We start from the raw sequence: 23,470 nt of genomic DNA, 5'->3' as shown, positions 1-23,470 counted from the left end.
CTGCAAAGTTTCAGAACAATTGGACCAATATGATGGGCATGAGCATTGAGATTTCTTCTTCTATACTCTGCTGTCACTGCTAGATAACAGCAAACAAATTCCACCTGTATCTATAGCCAGCATTGGTACATTGACAATAATGGTGCCCAACTGATACCACACCATCATACAGAACAAGAATCACAGCAGTCTCTTCAGATTCTAGAGCGTTGCCACATAGGTGAGAAGAATATATGCTTACCGTGATTATTGTCATTGTGTAGTGATGTGAATTTCTCAGGTGGCCTGAATCACAACACTAGTTGTCTTCAGCCTGTGGTTATGGTAAAGTCACACTTTACCCACATATTCTGAAAAGAGATACCTGAGCACAAATGCACAAATGGCACAGTTTCAGACTGGGGCAATCCCATAACCTCACTTTTGCTTGGTTTGCCTGGAATGAGCATGTGACCCATGTTGGCCATGCAGTCAGTTTAAGAATCCCAAATCCCTGAAACCAGGTCCAGTGTTCTTCCCATTCTAGCACTTACACATTCTGCTTCCCTACCTATCCTGGATTTCTAGATGCTGAATTGGGTTTGCCTGGAGGCAAGGGCTTCTTCTGCTGGAACACAGGGTAATGGTTGTCACAAGCATTGCTTGTGACCTAAGCACCTGCGGGATCTCTTGAAAATACTTTCAGGAATTTTGCATTGGTGTGATGTTGTACTATGAGGACTGTTGTAAGATTCAGCCTATTCAGTCATCAATTATAAAACCGTTGCTTATATTGTTGTCTTGCATGAGTAGCCACCTGGTGAATATTCTTTGTGTGTGTGTGTGTGTGTTTGAGACAGAGTCTCACTCTGTCGCTCAGGCTGGAGTGCAGTGGTGCGATCTCCGCTCACTGCAAGCTCCACCTCCCGGGTTCATGCCATTCTCCTGCCTCAGCCTCCCAAGTAGCTGGGACTACAGGCGCCGCCACCTTGCCCAGCTAATTTTTTGTAGTTTTAGTAGAGACGGGGTTTCATCATGTTAGCCAGGATGGTCTCGATCTCCTGACCTCGTGATCTGCCCCCCTTGGACTCCCAAAGTGCTATGATTACAAGCGTGAGCCACCGCGCCTGGCATGAATATTCTCTAATTTATTAAAATCATGTTGTTCTGCTTCAGCTGGGTGCTTGGGTGTGGCATTCCTCTTCAGGATGGCAGCAAGATAACTTGGAATTTTTAGATAGCCTCTCCTCTGAGCATCCTTGAACCACAAACACAACGCTTGGATAGCATGTGTCACGTTGGGAGGGAGTCTTTCCTGCACTAGAGTCCTTCCTTCACAGGCTGTGAGCTCTGGGAATGTGGGTGTGTTTACTTTGACTCCTAAGTGTCTGGCATGCAAGCTAGAGGATAGAAGATGCTCAGTATATATTTATATAACAAAGAGTAGAATAAATGAGAGATATTGCTATGAAAAGCCCACTTAATGATATATTCAGGAGTGTAAGTAGACAGATTAATTGAAAATGTCTGTTAACCAGTATTTATAAAAAGGGATACATTTGTAACACGAATATTTCAATTTTACCTAGAATTCCTTCACAATAATAGAACTAGACTGTAGAACAATCTTTTGTGTAGGGTTCAGCAAATAGAATTCTACTGTCTGGCTGAAAGCATATCTATCAATCATTGTCTATAATTTGCAGTTTGTATTAGTTTAAGTGTAGATCTTAGCATCAGATGCAGAGCATTCTGTCTTAGGAAATTGTTCAATATTGCTCATTTTTGTTTAATCTTGTAGAGTTGGAAGACTCACACCTAGTAACCTAACAATAATTTTGGAACCTGCTTTTATTTTCCATTGGAGCATTCACATTAGTTTTTATGGAAACTGCAATTCTTCTTACACACTAGTTTTTCATTGATCTGTGCTGTATTTTGATAAATTAGGAAATTATATTCACAAGCCTAATTGGCAAAAGCAGTACAAGAAACAGATTCAATTGGTTCTTGTGATTGTGATGACTCAGTGCCCTTGAGCCCAGGTGTACTAGAGCATCAGTGAATGGCCATGAAGACTCAGCATTTGCTTGGCATCAGTCAATATATTTGCTTCATGAAGTGGAAATGATTAATTATACAGATAGAACATATTAGTGAGAGACTTATTCGAAAGGTGTTTGCTTTTATGTAGAATTAGCACAGTGCCTGATGAATTATGATTCAATGTTTGTTGAATTCATGCCTAAAATATAGTCATGAATGGCAGCTCCCAAAAAGTGCCAAGAGAGACTTTCATGTATTTTCTCACTTTCTGGAGAAAACTCCTGGATGTCCTGTATGCTCCTCCTCCATATGAAACCAAGAGGAAATGATATCATTGGCCTGGGAAAGAAGGCAGCTCATAAGCCGACTCCCGCATCCCCTCCATTCTTCTTCCCAGAGGCAGTGAGCAGACCTCCGATGAAAGGGAACAGAACGACCAACTGCAGAGGACACTGTGAAGTGGAAGATGCCTATAAGAGTTCCAGTGAGACCTGGTGACTGAGCCAGCCTTTGCAAGATGCTGGATGACCCTGTGATTATCAGGTGGGAGCTACTTGAGAAAAATACCGAGTATCTTCTAAATTTCACACCTAGTCTGTTGCACTAGAAATTCAAAGACATGAATCCCTGCTCTTAAAGACTTCAGAGTGTGGTAGAAGAGAAAGATGTGTGAACAAATAATTCAAGTACAGTGTTTTAAGTGCTGTACTAGAGCAACATGTGAGGCCAAGTGGGTTCAGAACGGGCTTCAGGGACAGAATCTAAGCTTTCCTGAAGCTAAAGTTTTCTTCTGTCAAAGAAAAAGAATGTCACTAACATCAAAATAAGCAGTTTTTCATGTGAGGAATGAAATTATTTGAGCCAATTGCCAGGTGAAAATTCTCTACAGAATTCCTCATGATAGAATCTTTAGCCAAAACTGTACAATTGATATCACAGACTTCCAGAGTGGGCTCTCCCAATAACCCTCAGTCTGAAAAGCTCCTTGCCTGGAGAATTGGCTGCAAACATTGCCTTCCTGCTTCCTCCAACCTTTAGGAAACCCTCACCTACAGCCACGTTCTAATACAGCATTTGAAAATTGAGAATGGACAGATAGGATTCAGCAGCAGCAGAGTGCTGGGCCTGGAAGAGGAATGGATCTGGACTGAGGGGACCTGAGTTCAACATTGTGAACAGTGTGATAGGAGCCACCAATAAATTTGTTTGAACAAATTGAAAACTATATACCTCTTTATTGCTTTCATAGCTCCTTTGCAATGTCTCTCCTGCATTCAAATGGCATGTGTCAGCTCCCCTCAGAGAGGGTCAATCTGAGGGGCAGCCTCACTGTCGGTGAGAAGCAAACAGCCAGCTGTGATGTCACATCTTCTCTTGATGTCTCTTCTGTCTGCTTGAGTTATCTGGGGAAGAAATAACCACTGGTAGAAAATAGTTCTGAATTTTATACTGATTCCGTTTCTAGAATTCCATTTTTAATTGTGGTAAAATTTATATAACATACATTTTACAACTATAACCATTTAAAGTGTACAATTCAGTGTCAGTAAGTACATTCAAAATAAGTTGTAATTGTTACCACTGCGCTCTTTAAGAACTTTTCATTATTCCACACAGAAATTCTGTGCTCATCAAATAATGGCTACTCATTCTCTCCATCATCCAGCACCAGGCTCCTCCTAATTTATTTTCTGTATTCACGAATTTCCTAGTTTCAATACCTCATAAAATTTGAACTTACAATATTGTTCTTTGGTATCAGGCTTATATTGCTAAGCACGATGTTTCCAGGTTCATCTATGTCACAGTATGTATTAGAATTCTGTATGAACTGTAAGTTATTATCCAGATACTATAATTGACATTAGCATGGAAAGGTCAGATGTTTTCAGTGTTGCTTCTCATGTTAACAGCCATAAAACTAATTGAAAGTTAAGCCAGAACAATTTATACAAACCCCGGAAGTATGGAGAATTCTCCTGCAACTGAAACAATGTGCAAGCAAATAAATGATTTTCAAGATAATTTCCACTTTGAAACCAATACTGAGGCTTCCATTGGCCAAGTTGAACTGACGGGACATATTTATGGGCTCCTCACTGGTCCATTAGTCCAGGAAGAGCTAAATAAGAACTTACTGGTTCTTAAGGGGAAGGGGCTGTGGTTGTCTTTGCTAGAAACCAAGGCCAACATGGCACCATTCTGTGGACAAATGACATCAGAGGACTTTTCATAAAACCAATTCCCTGGACTGTTTTTATGAAGAGAGATTTTGTCTCTAAGCACATTATTTTGCTCTATATATGAGAATTCAATGGAACTTAGAGATAGCAGAACTCACTTATTCAGAATCAAGTTACCAACTGCAGTAATACCTCCAGTCATAAAAGGAAACATGATTTTTAGGGCAACATAGTCTGACAGATTAATAAGGAATCTTCCTTCTTGATATAATCAGGTACGAACAAGTATAAAGAAGAGTTTTAAGGTTTCAGACAGGAACTCCATTCATTACAATGAAAATTATAGAAAAAGTGTTCAGTAGGAAGGATTCAGTGTAAGATAACACAGAAAATGTGTTGGTAATATCAAGGAGAATCTAAACATTGCACTATCAGACTAACACTTTCCATGGGTGAAAGCTGAAACTGTCAGGTTAGATAAACATCTATTCAAAGACCTTGAGGAACCACTGAGACATTTCTGAGGCAGAAGACTAAGAAAAATGCATATAACTGTCAAGGGTGGCAGGGCAGTGTTGGTCTCAAAGTCCTGTCTGACTGACAGGGCAGAGGCTCTTCCTCACTGGCCCCATCTGCTTCCCAACAGCTCCAGGGTTTCCTCAGGAAGCCGCCCTCCACCTTCATCCACCTCAGACATGTCCTGCAGAGCCCTCTGGAGAACCAGCTTCAGGTTCTGCCAATTTTGATGTTGCCTAAAGGAGCCCATGAAGAAGTAAATGATGGGGTTGGCACTGCTGTTAGATGACAGGAAAATGGAAACTAGATGAACATGACAGTATAAGACCAGGACATGTGGATCCTGGAAAACAGGGCCCACTGAATGCCAAAGGGCAGGCCACAGGGAAGGAAAACCAGCACTGTGAGCAGGATGGTCACGTACAGCCTGGTCAGCGGCATCTTCCGGGATCCACAGAGAATCCTGATCGCTAGGACCAGGCTGGACACACAGAGAACCACACATAAAAAAATCAGCCACACGTCTGTGATGGATCTGATGTTTGACACCAAACAGAATTAGCACCACTAAACAGGAAGTCACAGAACATCCACTCCAGGATGCTCCACAGCAGGGACAGGGCCCAGAGCAGGACACACACGACCGCTGACAGGTGTGTGGGGGCGGCGGCAGTGGTACCAGATGGGCCACAGGACGCACAGGCAGCGCTCCGTGATCATGGTGCTCAGAATGTTCAGGCCTGCCAAGTAGGGAAATGTCATCACAGGATAGAGGATTAGAGAGATGGGATGGACATTATTGATGAGACATAATGGAGACATATAATGTGGCCACTGAGGAAGAGGAAGTCGGCCGCGGCCAGGTTGAGGATGTAGGTGGAGACAGTGTTCCTGCGCATGCGGAAGCCCAGGAGCCAGAGAACAACTGCATTTCCTGTCAGCCTGACAAGGGAAATGATGCACGTCAGCACCGTTAGGCTCAGGGTCTGCTTGTAGCAAAGAGTCTCCTCGGTTCTGTTAACTGGTGTCAGTTCTGTACCCAAGGCTGAGATGGTTGGATCCAGGCTCAGAAACCCCAGTCTGGTGCCCCTGGGAACACAAACCAGACATGACCGTCAGCTGTATTATCTTTGATTCTCCCCACCACCCTGCCATGTGGGATTTACTGTCCTTATTTTAAGGAGAGAGAAACAGAGGCTCACAGAGAATAAGTCACCTATCAAAAGGTAGGGGTCCTCAAATCCAGTCTGAAATCCAGTTCTTATTGATTCTGAAGCCTGACCTCTGTCTGCTGCCACACAAGTTCTGTGCTGACATGGGAATAACCTTATGATCAAAACACCCCAACTTATCCGGCCAGGGCTGTGGACCCAATCCTTACTGTATCTTGGGCCTGACATTTTCTCTCAGGTGGAGGAATTCAGATACACTAAGAGGTGGTTGTGACACCCTCATGACTAGGACTGATCATCCATGGACAGGAAAGAAGACCATACATTATGAACCAGAGGAAAATGTGACCTTCACTAGAATAAGTGTGAAAATGACTGGGCCTGGTGGGTAAGAAATAACTCAGTGTGTCAGTCATTGCAGACAGGACCACATTTTACATTTCATACTCCCAGTGCCTGTTTCCATGAGCAGCACAATGTGCTCTTCATAAACATTCATTCAATGAATGAATGCATGCATGAGGAGCCTAATGGTAATGGTAGATTTTGGTGAAATGGAAAATAAAAATGAAAGCACTATGTACAACATCAGAAACACATAAGTGTAATTAGATGAAGAAAATTTCATTCATCAGAATTCTATTTGTGGACAACTCTATCTGTGTTAAAAAGAATTATTGATGTGTGCCTAACCTGAAATTGACCACTGATGTGTCTTTAAAATGAGGACTCGATGTGGTTTTGCTGAACATCTAGAAGCATTTTGTATACAATGTTTGTGTAGAGTGTGGGTCTGAGCTGAATTGCTCAGCCATATAGCAGAGGAAAGAGTAAGTGAGGGCGAGGTCTGAGTGCCACTGAAAAAGGTTATTGAAGTGTTGGAATATCTATGGGGGAGTGCTAGTGTTCTGCTGGGTATAAACAATGTAAACCGATTTCATTCTTTCAGGAGATCTTTGTTAGCATTTCTTTGTTGCTGTAAACATTTGTATGAGAGAAGTCCATGATGGGATATAGGAGATGTGTAGGGCTTGGAGTATAAAGAGAGATGTTCATGCAGATTTCAACTGGAGAATGAGGACTGGGTCTAATATGGGAGAATAACAGCAGCTGATTGAGAGTTTTTAAGGTATTGTCTCTCCTAATCATCTGAAGAGCCTAGGAGGTAAGAATGAGTATTATTCCCATACGGCAGATAATGCACTGGAACACACAAAAAGTGAACTATTCATTCTCGGACTCATATAGTGTGAATTTGAGCCCAGCAGGGATGACTCACGATCTAGTCTTGGAGCAGCCCTTTAGACCCGCACCACTCTGTCAATTACACAAGTTAGAGGGGGTAAAGCAGAGGAGTGATTCTCAAGTTAAATCCAAGTTGGTAGTCAAAATTGTGGGTTGAAAAAAAAAAACTAACCTAAACAAATTTCAGATAGAGAAAGAGAAGCAAATCAAATAGGGAACAAAATAGAGGAGAGTGAAAGCCATTTAGGAACAAATTCAGGAGTTCCTTTTTGCCTATCAGAGGCCACCTTTGCTCTGGAATCCCGAGAATGCACATGGGCAGGAGCTTTTCAGGTAGAAAGAAGATGCAGCCTCCTCTGGGAGTACAAAAAAGCAACTGGAGTAAGTTCATCCATCATGAGCTCTTTTAGAGAGACAAGCTGCTACTGCCCTGATTGGCCCGAAAAGGAAACGGGAGGAAAAGGAGAACATCTGTTACCCACACTCAGAGCACTAAACATTTTGTCCATCTATATTTAGGGTAATGGTGTACTTGTCTTCCTCATGAAACCTGAAGCTTCATACCAACTAAGTCATGCCTGTCATTTTCACTGTGGTATCACCAACATTTAGCATGTATTCCTTAAATATCATCTATGGTATTATCTTCATATAATGTAAGATGAAGCCAAGACCTAGAGAATTAAAGGGTTTTTCTGAGATCACAACACAAACAGTAGGTCCAGTAACAGCCCCTGGTCCCTGGAGCTCTCATGAGACTTCTATACAGTTCTCTGTCACATCACTCATCATTTCAGAGGAGTTCCTGATAAATCTTGATGTGAGCACAGAATTAGAGACAGTCAGAGGCAGAGGAGACTGCTACATTGCCTTAATATTCATTTTCCTCTTTGGTCACGTAACAATTCTGAGAGTTTAAAAGCAGCACAAGGACCCACATTCCAGTTTTCCTTGATGGAGGGAGCCATTGTATGACAAAGTGCTGTTCAAGGAAAGATGCACAAAAGTGATATAAGCAAGTCCTGGCTCAGAGGATCAATCAAAGAAGCAAAACTCCTTCTTTCCTTCATTTTTTTCCATCATACTGGAATGCTGGTGTGGCTGGAAACCATGTGGGATCACAAGGATGAGGGTAACTCTCTAGGGATTGCGGAGTACTAATTTTTGGAATTCTGATGTACAATGCCTTGGAGCATCCAGCACAGATCTCAAAGATAGTCATTTCTGGGTATTCAAGAGGCTTGTTTCTGGAACCGCAGCACACATCAAAATCTGCAGATGCTCAATTTCCTTATATAAAATGATGTGATAGTTATACAAAACCTATGCACTTTCTCCCAGACACACTAAATCATTTTAAGTTACTTAGAATAACTGACAAAATGCAAATGCCATGTAAATTCTTGTTTTACTGTATTTTTTGGAAGTAATGACAAGGAAAAACAAGTTTGTTCCTGTGCAATGCATACACAACTCCACCATACCATTATTTTAAAAATAGTTTCCACCTGTAGTTTGTTGAATCTGCAGATTCAGGACCTAGTGACCCAGAGGCACAACTGTACTTTCTTGTTTAAGATATTTCTACTTTGTGTATTTATGAGAGCAGCCAAACTTATATTCTTAACAAAAGAAATATATTCTCTCTTTAAAATTACAGTTTATTTTCTATGCATTTTTGATGAATGCAAACATTTCTGCACAGAAGTGACAGTAGAGAAAGACATGCCAAACGTTGAGGTAGTCTGATAGAGCTGAAATGAGACAGGTATCAATCACCTTTAGTCAGAGAAAACCCCAGGAATTAGGATATAAGAAGGAGAGAAGGATAGTCTCATTTGCTATGAGGATTTGCTTTCCATTCTTCTCTATCCTGTTTGACATCCCAAGAGAGTGGCTTCTATGTACCACATCAGTGGGAATCTTTTTAATTCCAGTGTCTGGTGGAATAGTGACACTGGGACACACCAGCAGGATACTGGAGGACAGCAGGAGAGCCACTTGGGATTTCCACCTCCTGGTTCTCTGCCTGTGTATTACTTCATTCTCGAATTGCTATAAAGAAATACCTGAGACTGGGAAATTTATGAAGCAAACAGGTTTAATTGGCTCATGGCTCTGCAGGTTATACAGTAAGCAGCTTCTGTTTCTGGGGAGGCGTCAGGAAGCTTCCAATCATGGTGAAAGGCAAAGGGGGAGTGAGGCATCTCACACAGTGAGAGCAAGAGCAAGAGGGAGAGGGAAGAGGTGCAACACGCTTTTAAACAACTAGATTTCATGAGAACTCACTCACTATCACTACAGCCATACCAAAGGGGGATGGCGTTAAGCCATTCATGAGAAACCATCCCCACGATCTAATCACCTCCCACCAGGCCCTCCCTCCAATACTGGGAACTACAATCAACATGAGATTTGGGTGGGGACACAGATCCAAAGCATATCAGCCTGTGTGGCTTTGTGTTGGCCATGCAGGGCTTCTCTATCTGCCTGCTCATGCTCTCCCACCCTTATAGCTACAGCTATAGCTATGGTGTCAATGGTAACTGCTCCTTCCCTCTCCCTTTCAGCCTAAGGGAGGAAGTAGTGCTCCCCTATGTGTTGCTGCTTAGGGTGCTGACCCATGCATTGTCTCTTTCCCTTAACCTTGCACATCTTTGTAAATACTTCCCTCATGAAACACTCCTCAGTCATTTCAGTTGGGACCTCCTTTTTCTTCCTTGAACGTTTATAGACAGGCAAGGATTAACAATTTAGAAAAGTAAGTAAAACAACAAAACCTGCTTCTACAGCAGTTCAACTCTGTGAAGCAATGCCTACATGTCCTTTAGCTCCTTAAATGAATGTGAGAGGCAGAATTCTCTCCATGAGGACAGATTCAGTGATTGGAATAAAGGAGGTGATATGGGTAGATAAATCAGAAGTGGGGACCCCAACTGAGGCTCATACTGTTTGAGTTGGCAGCACTCAATTTCCAGAAGGAGACTTCATGTCTCCTGTCTTTTCCTGAAACAAGCTCATGATCCCCTGCCTGTAGCACCAAGATGGAAACACAGAAACGATCTTATAGCAAAAACCATAACTGACTATGGAAGATGACAATTCTTGGTACTTACCCTTATCTTTTTCTCTTTTGTCCAGTGGTGAAGACTTCCCTTGTGCTAAAGGTGGAGAGCCTTTCTGGGATTCGGTGACTTCAGAGGAGCCTTCTGTGTTGCTTAATTCAGGAGATGCCCACAGGAGCTGGAGTCAAAGCTGGTGAGCAATCCAGGCTTATGAAGATGCTGGACAGACGTGTTATTTCCTGTATGAGGACTATGGACAAATCAGCGGCCAGAGGTATTGGAGACACAAACCCTACCTGAGATGATTCTTGGCCTCTGTCCCATATCCAATATATATAAGCCTCTCCCATCACATTCCATCTTGTTCAACTTCCTTGATAAAAACAGTGGCAAGGTTTGAGAGAACTGACTTCCATTTTAAAAGAAGTTCTACTGTGTGTAAAATGCTATCAAACAGCATTGCATGCTACATTAAAATCTTTCATAAAAGGATGAGTCAATCGACGTGGCAAACTTCACTGTTGCCTTGTTTTAAGATATTGGCACAGCCTGTCTTACCTTCAGCAGCCACCTCAGCAGTCATCAATATCAAGCAAGACCCTCCAGCAGCAAAGCATTTGGCTGATAAAGGTTCTGATGATGGTTACGATTTCCTAGTAAAAAAGCATTTTTTAAGTAATGCATGTAGATTGCTTTAGACATAATGCCATTGCGCACTCAATAGACTACAGTATAGTGTAAGTATAACTTTTACATGTACCAGGACACCAAAAATTCATATGATTTACTTTATTGTAATATTTACTTTATTGCATTGGTTTAAGCAGACTTCCAATATCTTTAATGTATGCCTATATATGATAAAGGTTGTATATCAAAGTAGTGTGTAAAACAGGCACTATTGAATGAATGGGATTGGGACAACTGAGTTTCTGTGTGAAATGAATAAAGGTGGAAGTATACTTTACATATAATTTGAGGATAAATCTGAACACAGTACTTAAAATTTTATAATGAAAATAAAATTACCTGGAGGAGCCATAGCAAAATAGTTTTCAAATCAAAGTGGAAAAAGACTTTCAATTATAGAATAGAAGATGTTAAAGACAATATTAATAAAGACAAAAAGAATGCCAGCTGTGATGGCCCACTCATATGTATTAATAAAGACAAAAAGAATGCCAGCTGTGATGGTCCACTCATATGTATTAATAAAGACAAAAAGAATGCCAGCTGTGATGGCCCACTCATATATATTAATAAAGACAAAAAGAATGCCAGCTGTGATGGCCCACTCATATATATTAATAAAGACAAAAAGAATGCCAGCTGTGATGGCCCACTCATATGTATTAATAAAGACAAAAAGAATGCCAGCTGTGATGGTCCACTCATATGTATTAATAAAGACAAAAAGAATGCCAGCTGTGATGGCCCACTCATATATATTAATAAAGACAAAAAGAATGCCAGCTGTGATGGCCCACTCATATATATTAATAAAGACAAAAAGAATGCCAGCTGTGATGGCCCACTCATATATATTAATAAAGACAAAAAGAATGCCAGCTGTGATGGCCCACTCATATATATTAATAAAGACAAAAAGAACGCCAGCTGTGATGGTCCACTCATATAGTCCCAGCACTTTGGGAGGCCAAGGTGAGTGGACTGCTTGAGCTCACAAGTTTGAGACCATCCTAGGCAACATGGTGAAACCCATCTCTACAAAAAATACAAAAATTAGCCAGGTGTGGTGGTGCATGTCTGTAGTCCCAACTACTCGGGACACTGTGGTGGGAGCACGGCTTGAGCCCAGGCTGCAGAGATTACAGTGAACCAACATCACACCACTGCACTCCAGCCTGGCTGATAAAGCCTGACCTTGTCTCAAAAAAACAAAGACGAAACAAAACAAAAAAAGCTATTTTTAGCATGACATGAACCATCATAATCAAAATATAAATAAACTGTGGCCAGGCGTGATGGCTCACTCCTATAATCCCAGCACTTTGGGAGGCTGAGGGGGGCAGATCACCTGAGGTCAGGAGTATGAAACCAGCCTGGCCAACATGGAAACCTAGTCTTTATTAAAAATACAAAGAGTTGTTGGGTGTGGTGGCACAGGCCTGTAATCCCAACTACTGGAGAGGATGAGTAAGAGAATCAATTGAACCCAGTAGAGGAAAGTTGCAGTGAGCCAAGAATGCACCTCTGCACTTCAGCCTGGGTGATGGAGACTCAGTCTCAAAAAATTAATTAACAAATGAAATAAAATAAATAAATGGGAGATATTTGGTAATGTGTGTTATAGTCAAAGTACAAATTTTCTCGGTTGAGACAAATTTTTCTAAAATGATACTAATAATTCAAAATTCAAAAAGCTAATAAGAAAATAACTTTGTTATGATTCACAACTTCTAGAAAATAAAAATGGCTCCTAAACATATAGAAAGAGGAGAAATGCAACTCATAATAAAAGACATGCCAATTGAAATTAGAGTTTTATTTTACTTACCAAAATCTAAAAAACCATTAAGTTTTATAGCATACACTGTGGGCATAGAGTGGGATCAGGCACCCTCACCCATTTCTGCTGAGGATACAGTTGTTTAGAACTTACAGTGAAGGCAATTTTCAGCTCATGTAAGCATCTATAAAGTATCATTCTTTTTTTCTCTGTAATTACTCATCTAGGAATTTATCTTGGAGATGCATTTGTGCGTGTTCAAAAGATCTATGTACTAAGTTAATAAATACAGTGTTATTTACAGTAAAAGACTGGTAACAGCCAAAATAGCCATCAATACTGTATAAATTATGGTCTATCTATGCAGTAGAATACTCTGTAGCTACACAGAAAGAACAACGAACCTAATATAAAAGGCCCTCCAGAATTTGTTAGATTTTTTAAAAAGAATGCAGACAAGTGTATATATTGTATGATAAAAATATGTAGTTGTTTTATCATTAAATATTTGTGAATTAATACAAAATTATTATTAAGTATAATATGACATGTCTTTGTTAACAAGGCAAGGATGCCTGAGGACCTAACATGGGAATGACAGCTTGCAGTGTGTGTAAAGATTATTTTTGAAAGTTCTGACTTTATTACTGTCACAAATATATTATCAAGCAAAAAGTTAAATTTAATGATCTAGTTAAGAGACACAGATAGAGGTATGAGAAGATATGAGGAAGAGTGAGGACATGAAGATAATGAGTACAGAAAACTCTTTGGAAGATATATATATTTCTTTCTAAAGGATTGTAGAGAAATCAGGCTGTGGATGGAGAGGAATGTGGGCTTGGATGGTGTTTTAAGCCCACAATAGGATGGGATGTTTCAATTGTAGTGGAAGGATTCATTAGAGAAAGAAACATTGATGATGTAGAAGGCAGAGGCAATAATGCTATAAAATGTTTCTCAGGAGGGAACAGGGGAAACTGCACAAATGGAAAGGGTGGTTTCAAACGGAATTTGCAGAACCCATTTCCTGGCATGAGAGAAAATGCAGAGAGATGTGCTCAGAAGCAGATGGGCAGGTATGTTCGCTCTGGGGAGATTGAGTAATTCTCAGAGAAGCATCATCGGAGAATGATTTTTTAAAAAATGAGGAGTAGGCGGTTTCGGGAGAGAGAAGAGGGGCGTGAAGATTTTCCTTTGGAGAGTGAGAGGCAATTATGGAAATGTCACATGACTGTTCAGAAGATATAAGTGAACATTTCAGGTTCAAGGTCATAAATGTACAGTGAAACTGCTAGGCATGGTTGTGTGTTCTGCTCCAGCCACACTCTGTTCTGTGGGAACAGGCATGGAGTTAGTGGAGAGCTGGATTCAAGCAGGGCAAAAGACGAACTGATACTTCAGCAAGGAGATATATGCATGACAAATAAACACATAAAAAGATGCTCAACATCACTAATGTTTAGGGTGATAAATAAAAATTACAATGAGATACCACTCTACCCTCTCAATATGGCTAAGTATAAAATACTGATAGTTTCAAATACTGGCTGATGTTTGAAGGAATTGGATGTCTCATACACTACCAATGAAAAAGTACAATAGTAGAACTACTCTGGGAAATCCTCTTGCATTTTCATACAATCCAGCAATCCAGTGTATCCTAGAAACTGAAAAATTTATCCTAGAAACTGGGAAACTATGTTCACTTAAAAATCTGTACAGGAGAGAGGCCAAGATGGCTGAATAAACACAGCTCTAGTCTGCAGCTCCCAGCCAGACCAATACAGAAGGATGGTGATGTCTGCATTTCCAACTGAGGTACCCAGTTCATCTGATTGGGACTTTTTAGGCAGTGTGTACAACCCATGGAGAGCAAGGAGAATCAGGGTGGGGCGTTGCTTCATGTGGGAAGTGCAAGAAGCCAGGGGACATCCCTCCCCAACCAAGGGAAGTTGTTAGGAACTGTGCTCCCCAGCTTGGGTACTACACTTTCCCCATGGTATTTGCAATCTGCAGATCAGGAGATTCCCTCATACGCCTACACGACCAGGGCTCTTGGTTTCAAGCAAAATATTGGGCAGCTATTTGGGCAGAGACTGACCTAGCTACAGGAGTTTTTTCATACCCCAGTGGTGCCTGGAACCCCAGTGAGACAGAACGGTTCACTGCCCTTGAAAGGGGGCTGAAGCCAAGGAGCCAAATGGTCTCACTCAACAGGTCCCACTCCCAAGGAGCCCAGCAAGCTAAGAACCACTGGCTTGAAATTCTCACTGCCAGCACAGCAGTCTGAAGTCAACCTGAGATGATGGAGCTTGGTAAAAGGAGGGTCATCTGCTATTCCTGAGACTTTAGTAGGTGGTTTTCCCCTGACAGTGCTAAGGAGGCTGGGAGATTTGGACTGGGCAGAATTCACCACAGTGCAGCTAAGCAGCTGTGGCCAGACTACTTCTCTAGATTCCTCCTCACTGGGCAGGACATCTCTGAAGGAAAGGCAGCAGGCCCAGTCAGGGGCTTACAGATAACGCTCTCATCTCCCTGGGACAGAGAACTTGTGGGAAGGGACAGCTTCAATAGATTTAATCATTCCTGCCTGCTGCCTCTGAAGAGAGCAGCTAATGCTGACAAGGGGGGTTCTCCCAGCACAGTGCAACAGCTCTGCTAAGGGATAGACTGCCTCCTCAGGTCGGTCCCTGACCCCTGTGCCTCCCGATTGGAAGAGAACTCCTAACGGGGTTGACAGACACCTCATACAGGAGAGCTCTGGTTGCATCGGGCCAGTGACCCTCTGGAATGAAGCTTCCAAAGAAAGGATCAGGCAGCCATCTTTGCTGTTCTGCAGCCTCCACTGGTGGTACCCAGGTGAACAGGGTTTGGATAGAACCTCCAGCAAACTGCAGCAGACCTGCAAAAGAGGCGCCTGACTGTTAGAAGAAAAACTAACAAACAGAAAGCAATAACTAAAAAGACCCCCACACAAAAACCCCATCCAAAGGTTATCAGCCTTAAAGATCAAATGTAGATAAATCCACAAAGATGAGGAACAAGCAGTGCAAAACCCCTTAAAATTCCAAAAACCAGAATGCCTTTTCTCCTCCAAATGTTAGCAACTCCTCTCCAGCAAAGGCACAAAACTGCATGGAGAATGAGACTGACAAATTGACAGAAGTAGGCTTCAGAAGGTTGGTAATAACAAACTCCTTTGAGCTAAAGGAGCATATTCTAACCCAATGCAAGAAAGCTAAGAACCTTGATAAAAGGTTACAGGAACTGCTAACTAGAATAACCAGTACAGAGAGGAACATAAGTGACCTGATGGAGCTGAAAAACACAGCACAAGGACTTTGTGAAGTATGCCCATGTATCAACAACTGACTCAATCAAGCAGAAGAAAGAATATCAGAGATTAAAGATCAACTTACTGAAATAAGGTGTGAAGACTAGATTAGAGAAAAAAGAATGAAAAGGAACAAACAAAACCTCTAAGAAATATGGGACTATGTGAAAAGACCAAACCTATGATTGATTGGTGCCACTGAAAGTGACGAGGAGAATGGAACAAAGTTGGAAAACACCCTACAGGATATTATTCAGGAGAACTTCACCATCCTAGCAAGACAGGCCAACATTCAAATTCAGGAAATAGAGAGAACACCACTAAGATACTCCTTGAGAAGGGTAACCCCAAGACACATAATTGTCAGATTCTCCAAAGTTAAAATGAAGTAAAAAATATTAAGGGCAGCCAGAGAGAAAGGTTAGGCTATCTTAAACAGAAGCTCATCAGAATAACAGTAGATCTCTCTGTAGAAACCCTACCAGCCAGAAGAGAATGGGGGCCAATATTCCACATTCTTAAAAAAAAGTATTTTCAACCCAGAGTTTCATATCCAGCCAAACTAAGCTCCATAAACAAAGGAAACATAAAATCTTTTCCTGACAGGCAAATGCTGAGGGATTTTGTCACCCCCAGGCCTGCCTTACAAGAGCTCCTGCAGGAAACACTAAATATGGAAATAAAAAACTGGTACCAGCCACTACAAAGACACACCAAAATATAAAGACCAATGACACTATGAAGAAACTGAATCAACTAATGTGCAAAATACCCAGCTAGCATCATGAGGACAGGATCAAATTCACACATAACAATATTAGCGTTAAATGTAAATGGGCTAAATGCTCCAATTAAGAGACAAGGATGGGCAAATCAGATAAAGAGTCCAGACCCATAGGTGTGCTGTATTCAGGAGACCCATCTTACATGCAAAGCCACTTAGGTTCAAAATAAAGGAATGGAGGAATATTTACCAAGCAAATGGAAAGCAAAAAAAAAAAAAAAAAGCAGTGGTTGCAATCCTACTCCTTAATAAAACAGGCTAAAAACCACAGAAAAAAAGCAAAGAAGGGCATTACATAATGGTAAAGGGATCAATGCAACAAGAAGAGTTAACTATCCTAAATATATATGCACCCAGTACAGGAGCACCCATACACCCATACTCATAAAACAAGTTCTTACAGACTTACAAAGAGACTTAGACTCCCACACAATAATAGCAGGAGACTTTTACACCCCACTGTCAATATTAGATAGATCAACAAGACAGAAAATTAACAAGTATATTCAGGACTTGAACTCAGCTCTGGACCAAGTGAACCTAATAGACATCGACAGAACTCTCCACTCCAAATCACAGAATACACATTCTTCTCGGCGCCACATAGCACTTATTCTAAAATTGAACACCTAATTGGAAGTAAAACACTTCTCAGCAAACACAAAATATTGGAAATTATAATAAACAATCTCTCCAACCACAGTGTATTCAAATTAGAACTCAAGATTAAGAAACTCACTCAAAACTGCACAACTACAAAGAAATAGAACAAGGTGCTCCTGAATGATTACTGGGTAAATAAAAAAATGAAGGCACAAATAAAGAAGTTCTTTGAAACCAATGAGAACAAAGAGACAACATACTAGAATCTCTGGGACACAGCTAAAGCAATGTACCAGATTCTCTGGGACACAGCTGATAAAGAAGTTCTTTGAAACCAATAAGAACAAAGAGACAACGTACCAGAATCTCTGGGACACAGCTAAAGCAGTGTTAAGAGGGAAATTTATAGCACCAAATGTCCACATCAGAAACTAAAAAAGCTTGAAATCAATACCCTAACATCACAATTTTAAAAACTAGAGAAACAAGAGCAAGCAAACTCAAAAGCTAGCAGAAGACAAGAAATAACTAAGATCAGAGCAAAACTGAAGGAGATAGAGACACCAAAAACCCTTCAAATAAATCAGTGAATCTGGGAGCTAGCCATAGCAATAATGTTTTTTTGAAAACATTAACAAGATAGATAGACCACTAGCTAGACTAGGAAAGAAGAAAAGAGAGAAGATCAAATAGACACAATAAAATGATAGAGGGGATATCACCACTGATCCCACAGAAATACAAACCACCATCACAGAATACTGTAAACACCTCAAAGCAAATAAACTAGAAAATCTAGAAGAAATGGATAAATTCTTGGACACATACATCCTCCCAAGACTAAACCAGGAAGAAGTTGAATCCCTGAATAGACCAATAACAAGTTCTGAAATTGAGGCACTAATTAACAGCACACCAATGAAAAAAACCCCAAGACCAGAGAGATGGATAGACAAATTCTACCAGAGCTACAAAAGGAGCTGGTACTGTTCCTTCTGAAACTATTCCAAACAATAGAAAAAGAGGGACTCCTCCCTAACTCGTTTTATAAGGTCAGCCTCATCCTGATACCAAAACCTGGCAGAGACACAATAAAAAAAGAAAATTTCAGGCCAATGTCCTTGAGGAACATCAGTGCAAAAATCCTCAATAAAATAATGGCAAACTGAATCCAGCAGCACATCAAAAAGCTTATCCATCATGGCCAAGTTGGCTTCATCCCTGTGATGCAAGACTGGTTCAACATACACAAATCAACAAGTGTAATCCATCACATAAACAGAACCAATAACAAACACCACGTGATTATCTCAATAGATGCAGAAAAAGCCTTTGATAAAATTCTACATCCCTTCATGTTAAAAACTCTCAATCAACTAGGTATTGATGGAACATATCTCAAAATAATAAGAAGTATTTATAACAAACACATAGCCAATGATACTGAATGGGCAAAAACTGGAAACACTTCCTTTAAAAACCAGAAACAAGACAAAAATGCCCTATCTCACCACTCGTATTCAACATAGCATTGGAAGTTCTGGCCAGGGAAATCAGGCAAGAGAAACAAATGAAGGTTATTCAAATAGGAAGACAGGAAGTCAAATTGTCTCCGTTTGCAGATGACATGATTGTATATTTAGAAAACCCCATAGTCTCAGCCACAAAACCTTAAGCTGATAAGCAACTTCAGCAAAGTCTTAGGATGTAAAGTCAATGTGTAAAAATTACAAGCATTTCTTTTTTTGTTGTTTTTTTGAGACAGAGTCTCACTCGGTCGCCCAGACTGGAGTGCAGTGGCGCGATCTCGGCTAACTGCAAGCTCCCTGTCCCGGGTTCACCCCATTCTGCCTCAGCCTCCAGAGTAGCTGGGACTACAGGTGCCCGCCACCACGCCCGGCTAATTTTTTTTGTATTTTAGTAGAGACGGGGTTTCACCGTGTTAGCCAGGATGGTCTCGATCTCCTGACCTCGTGATCCGCCTGTCTCGGCCTCCCAAAGTGCTGGGATTACAGGCGTGAGCCACCGCACCCAGCCAAAATTACAAGCATTTCTATACACCAATAATAGACAAGCAGAGAGCCAAGTCATGGGTAAACTCCCACTCACAATTGCTACAAAGAGAATAAAAGGCCTAGGAATACAATGTACAAGGGATGTGAAAGATCTCTTCAAGGAGAACCAAAAACTACTGCTAAAGGAAATAAGAACACAAACAAATGGAAAAAAATTTCATTCTCATGGATATGAAGAATCAGTATTGTGAAAATGGTCATACTACCCAAAGTAATTTATAGTTTCAGTACTATTCCCATCAAGCTACCATTGATTTTCTATGCAGAATTAGAAAAAAACTACTTTAAATTTCATTTAAAACCAAAAAAGAGCCTGTATAGTCAAGACAGTTCTAAGCAAAAGGAACAAAGCTGGAGGCATCACGCTACCTGACTTCAAACTATATCACAAGTCTACAGTAACCAAAACAGCATGATACTGTTACCAAAACAGATATAGAGACCAGTGGAACAGAACAGAGACCTCAGAAATAACACCACACATCTACAACCATCTGATCTTCCACAAACCTGACAAAAATAAGCATGGTGAAAGGATTCCATATTTAATAAGTGGTGCTGGGATAACTTGCTAGCTATATGCAGAAAACGGAAACTGTACCCCTTCCTTACACCATATACAAAAGTTAACTGAAGACGGATTAAACACTTAAATGTAAAGGCCAAAACCATAAAAACTCTAGAAGAAAATCTAGGCAATACCATTCAGGGCATAGGCATGGGCAACAACTTCATGATGAAAACACCAAGAGCAATTGCAACAAAAGCCAAAATTGACAAATGGGATCTAATTAATCTAAAGAGCTTCTGCACAGCAAAAGAAACTATCATTGGAGTGAACAGGCAACCTACAGAATGGTAGAAAATTTTTGCAATCTCACCGTCTGACAAAGGTCTAATATCCAGAATTTACAAGGAAGTTAGACAAATTTTTTTTTTTTTTTTTTTTTTTTTTTTTTTTTGAGACAGAGTCTCGCTCTGTCACCCAGGCTGGAGTGCAGTGGCCGGATCTCAGCTCACTGCAAGCTCCACCTCCCGGGTTTACGCCATTCTCCTGCCTCAGCCTCCCAAGTAGCTGGGACTACAGGCACCAGCCACCTCGCCCGGCTAGCTTTTTGTATTTTTTAGTAGAGACAGGGTTTCACCGTGTTAGCCAGGATGGTCTCGAACTCCTGACCTCATGATCCGCCCATCTCGGCCTCCCAAAGTGCTGGGATTACAGGCTTGAGCCACCACGCCCGACCAGACAAATTTAAAAGAGGAAAACAACCACATCAAAAAGTGGGTGAAGGATGTGAACAGACACTTTTCAAAAGAAGACATTTATACAGGCAACAAATGTATGAAAACATCGGAATCAATCAATGTATTTTCTTCATGAAGGTGAAAGGATCGGTTATAGACATAGAATGTATTAGTGAGAGGCTTATTTGAAAGGTGTTTGCTTTCACGTAGAATTAGCACAGTGCCTGATGAATTACGATTCAATGTTTGTTGAATTCATGCCTAAAATATAGTCATGAATGGCAGCTCCTAAAAGGTGCCATGAGAGATTTTCATATCATTTCTTACTTTCTGGAGAACACTCCTGGATGTCCTGCATGCTCTTCCTCGATATGTACCTGAGAGGGAATGAAATCATTGACTTTGGAAAGAAGGCAGCTCATGTGTAGACTCCCAGATCTCCTCCATTCTTCTTCCCAGAGGCAGTGAGCAGACCTGCAATAAAAGGGAACAGCTGTTCTCAGAACGACCAACTGCAGAGGACACTCTGTTAAGTGGAAGGTGCCTATAGGAGTTCCAGTGAGACTTGGTGACTGAGCCAGCCTCTGCAAGATGCTGGACAACCCTGTGATTTTCAGGTGTGAGCTGCTTGAGAAAAATGTTTACCAAGCATCTTTTAAATTCCACACCTAGTCTGTTGCACTAGAAATTCAAAGACATGCTCTCTGCTCTTAAAGAATTGAGGGTGCAGTAGAAGAGAAAGAGGTGAGGACAAATAATTCAATACACTGTTACAAGTGCTGTAGTAGAGCAATGTGTGAGATCAGGTGAGTTCAGAATGGGCTTTAGCGATAGAATTTAAGCCTTCCCGAAGTTGAAGTTTTCTTCCGTCGAAAGAAAAGAAATGTCACTGACAGCAAGATAAGCAGTTTCCCAGGTGAGGACCAACACTGTTTGATTCAATTGCCAGGTGAAAATTCTCTGCAGAATTCCTCATGATAGACAACATCTTTAGCCAACACTGTACAATTGATATCACAGACTCCCTGATTGGACTCTCCCAATAACCCTCAGTCTGAACTAAAGACATCAAATCAAAGCTCTTGGCATGGAGCATTGGCTGCAAACACTGGCTTCCTGCTTCCTCTGACCTGTAGAAAACCCTTGCCTACAGCCATGTCCTACTACAGCATTTGGAAATTGAGGGTGGACAGAAAGGATTCAGCATCAGCAGAGTGCTGGGCCTGGAGGAGCAATGGATCTGGACTTAGGGGACCTGAATTCAACATTGTGAACAGTGTGATAAGATCCACCAATAAATTTTGTTGGACAAATTGAAAACTATATACCTCTTTATTGCTTTCCTAGCTACTTTGTACTGTCTCCTGCATACTCAAATTTCACTTGTCAGCTCCCCTCAGTGAGGTTTAATTGCTATGATGTCACATTTTCTCTTGATAATCTCTTCTGTCTGCTTGAGTTATCTGTGGAAGGGATAACCACTGGTGGAGAACAGTCCTGAATTTTGTACTGATCTCATTTCTATAATTAACTGTTTTTAGTTTTGGTAAAATTTACATAACATACATTTTATAACTTTAACCATTTTAAGTGTACAATCAGTGTCAGTAAGTATATTCACAATAAGTTGTAACAGTTACCACTGTCCCTTTTAAGAACTTTTCATTATTCCACACAGAAATTCTGTGTTCATTTAATAATGGCTACATATTCTCTCCGTCATCCAGCACCAGGATCCTCCTAATTTAATTTCTGGGTTCACGAATTCCCTAGTTTGGATACCTAGTAGAATTTGAACTTACAATATTGTTCTTTGGCATCTGGCTTATTTTCCTTAGCACAATGTTTCCAGGTTCATCTATGTCAAGCGTGTATCAGAATTCTGTACCAACTGTAAGTTATTATCAATTCCAAAAGCATGGAAAGGTCAGATGTTATCAGTCTTGCCGCTCATGTTAATGGCCATTTAACTAACTGAAAGTTACGGCCAGAACAATTTGTACAAAACCTGGAAGTATGAAGAATTCTTCTACAACTGAAAGAGTCTGTAAGCAAATAATAAATGGTTTTCAAGACAATTTCCACTTTGAAACCAATATTGAGGTTTCCAATGGCCAAAATGGAGCTGGGGCATATTTAGGGGCTCCTCACTGGTCCATTAGTCCAGGAAGAGCTAAATAAGCACTTACCAGTTCTCAGGGGAAAGGGCCATGGTTGTCTTTACTAGAAACCAAGGCCAACGTGTCACCATGCTGTGGACAAATGACAGGAGAGGACTTTTCGTAAAACCAATTGGTGAGAGTGTTTTTATGAAGAGAGAGTATCTCTAAGGACATTATTTTGCTCTGTATCTGAGAATTCAATGGAAAGTAGAGATAGCAGAACTCACTTATTCAGAATCAAGCTTCCAACTGCAGTAATGCCTCCAGTCATAGAAGGGAACATGGTTTTCAGGGAAACACAGTCTGAGAGATTAAGAAGGAATCTTCCTTTTTGATACTATCAGGTAGGAAACAAACATAAAGACTATTTTAGGGTTTTGGACAGGAGCTCCTTTTATTACAATGAAAAGTGCAGAAAAAGTGTTCAGAAGGAAAGACTCAGTGTAAGATAACAGGGAAAATATGTTGGTAATATCAAGGAGAATCTAAACACTGTACTGTCAGACTAACGCTTTCCATGGGTGAAAACTGCAACTGTCAGGTTAGATAAACATCTATTCGAAGACGGTGAGGAACCACTGAGACATT

General features: G+C 40.8%; 1 pseudogene; it reads right to left on the bottom strand.

Moving 5' to 3' along the window:
• Positions 1-4,827: 4,827 nt before the first annotated feature.
• Positions 4,828-22,932, bottom strand: LOC104665720 (annotated as a pseudogene).
• Positions 22,933-23,470: the final 538 nt, after the last annotated feature.

This window comes from Rhinopithecus roxellana, chromosome 15, assembly GCF_007565055.1.
Source record: "Rhinopithecus roxellana isolate Shanxi Qingling chromosome 15, ASM756505v1, whole genome shotgun sequence".
In the NCBI taxonomy this organism is placed as follows: domain Eukaryota; kingdom Metazoa; phylum Chordata; class Mammalia; order Primates; family Cercopithecidae; genus Rhinopithecus; species Rhinopithecus roxellana.
The sequence above is the reverse complement of the archived record's forward strand: the minus strand, read 5'-3'. Positions and strand labels throughout refer to the sequence as shown.